The following is a 5,982-nucleotide window of genomic DNA, read 5'->3' as shown; positions in this document are numbered from 1 at the left end:
GGAGAGCAGATACGACACAGAGGAAATGAAAAGCAACGCTATTCTTGATTATAATTCCTTTGTAAAAACCTTACAATATATAGTAAAAGTGTCATGCACACTCCAGATAGACTGGATTTTCCTCTGCATTCTATAAGGGGAGTTTCCAACGGGCTTAGACCACTAAATCCGGGCTGGAATACCTAATAGTCCCCCCCTCAAGCCCAAAGTAGATAGACCACTCTCATGATATCTCGAGTTTTTGGTATACTCGGCAACCGTGAGTTTTAGGTTCTCTCACAACCAAGGATTTTTGGTGTATCCATAACCTGGTGCTATGATAGTAAACCCCCCCCCCCCCCCCCCCCCCCCCTTGAATAGATAGGGTGTAGGTCAATAAATGGAGTTTTTGGTTCACTGCCAAACCTTGGGTTTAAGGTGTACCCAGTAACCTCGTGAGAAGTGATAACAACAGGCTGAGAACTGACAAAATGGGAGGTCTTACCATTTATGGATGGCAGTGCCTATATCCCGTACAATTTTGATATGATGAAAGCTGACAAGCATGACAATAACTGACAACAAATAATGTAAAAGAGGCTGTGAACTGGAAAACATAATTGTGTTGACAAAACATAACAGATCTATGACACTGAGGGAAAAAACAATTTTTTGTACTTTTTGTTGGTGTACCGAGTGCTCGAAGCAAATCCATCTTTGTTGTTGGGACCTTCGATATGTCGTAAACCTTAGACAAGATAAATATTTGTATACACACCAAGACGTGTAGGCATAATACCCACATAGCCGCAAGAGTCCCCACAACACTCCCATGACCTTCATAAATTGCTTGAAGTCCTTTCCAAGTGCTATACCATGTGCAACGGCCAAAAATCAATTAACTTCCACTCGCAAAGCTAAGGCAAGTCTGCTGGCTAAGGTACTGCCCATTATAGCCAAGCTACCACGTTTTTGATATGCTCCGACAAAGGACTGCTCCAAGGCAGTGTTGTGATATGCTATCATCTGCAGTCCAAGGGTGTTTCGAAAATCTATTGATAGCCGAGATCGCAAAGCAGCATTTTGGAATGCTTTGCTTGCGCAGGCTTGACACAGTCAACAGTATGCCGGCCTAGGTCTGCTGTAATCGTGGACTGTTGGACTGCGGGGTGTGAACACCTTCTTGCTTTAAGGGTTAAAATTTCTTTAGGACATCTTTTATAAAAAAAACAGTGTGAAAACAAACCAATGATGGCGAGCTCTGCAACGACTACGCCGATAGCCAGGGAGTTCATAGTAGCGAGCGACGGTGCATGTTTTAGCAGTTGGTAGAATGTCGAAAACTCTTCAGACAGCCAAGGCGACCTCGTTGATGCATAAACTACACGATTCCATGTAGGTTGACAACGCCTTATTTCTCTGTGCAGGCAGTGGTTCTCGCATATGCCGAGTCGAGCCGAAAGCACTGGCTCTGATACCAGTTGCTAGGTGGCTACGGCCTATGGGGGGTGAAGGCGTAGTGGAGCCATGGCTAGAGAGGACGTGTTGTAGAAGAGGGAGAGCAAAGAAAGGGGCGTACGAGAGAGAGAGAGAGAGAGAGAGAGAGAGAGAGAGAGAGAGAGAGAGAGAGAGAGAGAGAGAGAGAGGAGAGCAGATACGACACAGAGGAAATGAAAAAGCAACGCTATTCTTGATTATAATTCCTTTGTAAAAACCTTACAATATATAGTAAAAGTGTCATGCACACTCCAGATACCTAACATGTTAAGAAATAAGACGTAGCTAAATAGATAATTGAGTAGATTACTTAATGGAGAGAGACAGATTTATATACACGAGATTATAGAGTAGAGAGAGAGAGAGAGAGTACACACAATATACGTGGTTCACCCAATGTGGGCTACGTCCACGGGAAAGCAGCCACTCAATGGCTTTAGTACTTCAAAACAAGAAGTACTTTACAAAGGGATTATACCCTTAATGGAGCTCCCGCCTTGCTTCACTCTCACCACCTCACACTCACCTTGTTGCATCAACTTCACACTATGAAATGTGTGTAGAAATGGCCTCCTTTTATAGGCCAAAAGGGCTGCCCTCTCTTATGAGAGACAACCGTGTGTAGCCGCCCTTGTGCGAATAAGTCCAAATCGGACCCTCCAATCCGCCCATGTGTGGCCGCCCTTGAGAAGACAAGTCCGCTTTTGAATTCAGCCACCGGCCATTGACTTCCGACCACCGGCCATCGGCCATTGACTACCGGCCACCGGCCAACCGACCAATTGTTTTCCGACCACTTTCCGGCCGCCGGCCGGCCATAATATTCTGGCGAAAAAGAATATTCCGGCGAAAAAAAAAGTCTCGGGGGCCTTCGCCCCCGAGGCCTTTAAAGTTGCCCCTGATTCTTGTCCGTGAAAATTTTGGTTTCCGGTGAGTGATTTTCCTTCACGCACGATGGCTTCTCCTCATAATGGGGGCCTTACAAATGTGCGCTTTTACCACAGAAAATTACAAGGGTAAATCAGGCTCCATACTTAACATAACACATCTATAGGATCTGATAGAGATCCAAGAATGACTAGCAATTTTTGAAAAAGTCTCTTTGAGAATCTTAGTACGGCCTATCACCCACAAACGGATGGCCAAAGTGAGAGATTAAATTCAAACGTCATTGATCTACTTAAAGCCTATGTTATGGAAGTAGATCAAAAAGATCAATGGAAAAAGTATTTACCCTTTGTAGAGTATGCGTACAATAACAATGTCCATACTTCTACAAGAAAGACACCCTTCGAGGTAATTCAAGGAAGACCCAAGCTCCCATTGATAGTCAAGACACTTTGGACCATATTTGTTGTTGATGAGTATAGCATAGATCTTAAAGAATCTTTTCAAAAGATCAAAGAAGCTATATCCATCACACAATAGAAGAAAAATACTGCTACTAATAAGCATGAATGAGCCTTGATCTTCAAAGAAAATGATTGGGTGTTTCTCAAGTTTCCAAAAGCACGCCTAAGCCACACTACAAGCAAGGGAACACAAGGACACCCAACAAGTCACCAAAAATATTCTGATAAGTTAGCAAAAAGATATTATGGCCCATTTCAAATTCTTAAGCCTATCAATGAAACAACTTACAAGTTAAGGTTACCAAGTACCTGGTTCATTTATAATGTCTTTCATGTGAACCTCTTGAAACCTTACCATGGGCTTGAAATTTCTTCTCGCCCCTTGTTGGAAATCGATCCTTGAAGCAACCATAGTCTGGTGGATGACTTCGGCGATAGTGCTAGGCCGTTGTGAGTTGACATACTCAGCCATTTCTTCAAGTAATACCACACAGAATTGTTGCTTTTGTTCGATGAAGTCTACCATTTGAAAGACTGTAGCTTTGAGATATAAATCCCAAAACTTGTCTAAATTTTTGTGGATGGACTTGTTGAAGAGCAAATTCAAGCTCCATCATTCGGTAAGCACTTTGTCCTTTGCATCACTTGCAAGGAATTGCTTCATGATGGAAACTCATAGAGTTTTACATGCCTTTGGGGCCTCGCTGTTGCCACAAAGGCTAGACCACCATTGACGAGTAGATTTCTGGAAGTGCATAGCTACATGGTGTAGCTTGGAGGACTCCGTGAAGCCCTCATCTCCAAAGGCCACATCAAATTGTTGAATGAAGGCCAATAATTTGTCTGTGGCACCAAAGGTGCCATCATAGGTGAGAAAAGAGATACTCTTTCCTCCCTCTTTGAATTTCTTGAGCCTTTGGAACCTTCGCAATGTTGGGTAAGTTTTGCGATGTCCTCTCCTCTTGTATTCTCTAAGAGAATAACTATTGCTTTCATCGGAAGAGGAGGAAGGTGAAGAAGAAGGAAAAGAGGGTGACCTCTTTCTTGCCTTTTTCTTCCTTTGTTTCCTCTCTTTCCTTTCGGAGTGACGAGGAGAAGGACTGTGTGTTGACCATGTCCTCATGGGAGAAGTAAGCGATCGTCTAGACCGCCGTCTTCGTGGAGCCACATCTTCAGAGGAACTTAGGGGTTCATTACTTTCTTGTTCTTTGAATTCCTCCTCTCGTATAGGAGAGAGTCTTCTTTTGGGGGTCTCACCAAGAGGCCTCCTAAGCTCTCTCTCTCCTCTTGGAGAGGAAGGGAAATCCCATAAGCACGAAGTTGTTAACTTCGGCTTGCAAAGTGGGGTTGCCCATAGCTTGATGCAACCTAGTAACAAGATAATCGTTAAACATGGGGTATCATCATTAGCACCTTCATGTGCAAAATCAAAGTTATCAATGTTCATTCTACTCTCTTGGTTATTGTCAGATATGCTGATTATACTTATGTGTTTACTTAGTGTATTCTTTGGCAACTCAAAACCTTAGTTGCTACTCCTCTTAGCCTTTGAAAATAAGCACTTAAGTATCTGCATCCACGGCTCGAATTGGTTAATTATAGAGAGTATTGGGGTGGGTCTAACATAGCAGAATTGCCAAGGGATAGCTCCTTTCGGACTTCTTATGGCTCAATAATGGTAAAGCCATAGGAAAGTCTAAAAAGACCCCATTATTAAGACCAAAGCTCTCGAGGTGTGCATCATATCCCACATAGTGGGCTCAACAAAATCGATAATAGATCCCAGTTCCACTTACCCTAATATAATTAACAAAATCAACCATTAATAGGCTATTTAAGGACCTCTCTTCTTAAGCAAGAAAAGAGAAACCAAATGCTCTGATACCAATGTAATGGAAATGGCCTCTGAACTTTGAGAATAGCGGAATTAAGAGAATTAAGGTGAGCATTTTGATGAGATCACTTTGAGAACATAGAGGGTAAACTTAATTGATGGTAGCAACATAAACATAGTACTTAATTAACTTGGCATGAATAATACTTTTGCAAGAGAGAGTATTAGAGAACATGACAATAGTTGAGGACCGGATTTACTTGGAGCCGCTCCCCCCTCCAAAAGGCGTTTGTATTATAGATTCTCCCATCAAGAGAGACTTGTTACAATACAATCTTTGTGTTCCTTGTGACCTTGGTGATGCTATGAAGATGGAAAGCTTCATGTATCACGAGCATAACATAAACTTTACAAAAAGAATTAACTATTACAAGCCTCAGTCCCAAGGCCACAAACACCTTCGAAGGTGGAGAGAGCTAGTGGGGAATGAGGGTAGGAAAGAGGAAGAAGAATCATCCATAGGAGAAAGAAATAGTTCCTCACTTATCATCACTCTTCTTGCTTAGCATAGCATAATAGCATAGTAATGAAGATGAAGAAGATGGAAAGCTTAAGCATTGAAGCATGGCTCTTGGTTGGATTTGCATTCCATAGCCAAGAGTGTTGGTGTAGGCTCTCCACTTCTCAACAAGCTTAGAGAAGGAGATGGAGATTTTGGACTTTGCACTCCACACAATGAGAGAATGTGTGTGTGTGTGGAATACTATACCCCCCTCTCATGCTTGGTCCACACCTCTCTCTCTCTCTCTCTCTCTCTCTCTCTCTCTCTCTCTCTCTCTCTCTCTCTCATTATTTTATTATTTCTTTTGGACATGATGTGTTCTCTTTTTCCTCTTTGAGAGAAAGAACTTAATTATTTATTTTTATGTATCTAAATTCTCATTGGACTCCTTTAAAACCTATCCAATAGCGCCATATGTGGAGGATCATTTGAACATGTGTCTTTTGTGCTTATTAAGTCATTTGGTTGAATGGTATACTTCAAGGACTTAATCAATCAAGAAAGCATATGTCTTTTATGCTTCTTAAGTCATTTGTTTTGAATTAAATACTTCAAGCCTTAGTCGATCAAGCATGGACGTTCATGCCTCTTGAGAATTTATCTTTGAATTTAACATTTCAAAAACCTTAGTCATTTAAGCATAAAAATCACCTCAAGATTTGGACAAGGTTTCCATAACCACTTTAAGCATCTTAGCACCTCATGCTTGGGTAGGATTTCCATCTCGAGGTTAGTCCTAGCTTGCGTAAGGTCAAAGG

Source organism: Adiantum capillus-veneris, chromosome 23 (genome assembly GCF_014529385.1).
Source record: "Adiantum capillus-veneris isolate H3 chromosome 23, ASM1452938v2, whole genome shotgun sequence".
Classification (NCBI taxonomy): domain Eukaryota; kingdom Viridiplantae; phylum Streptophyta; class Polypodiopsida; order Polypodiales; family Pteridaceae; genus Adiantum; species Adiantum capillus-veneris.
The sequence above is the reverse complement of the archived record's forward strand: the minus strand, read 5'-3'. Positions refer to the sequence as shown.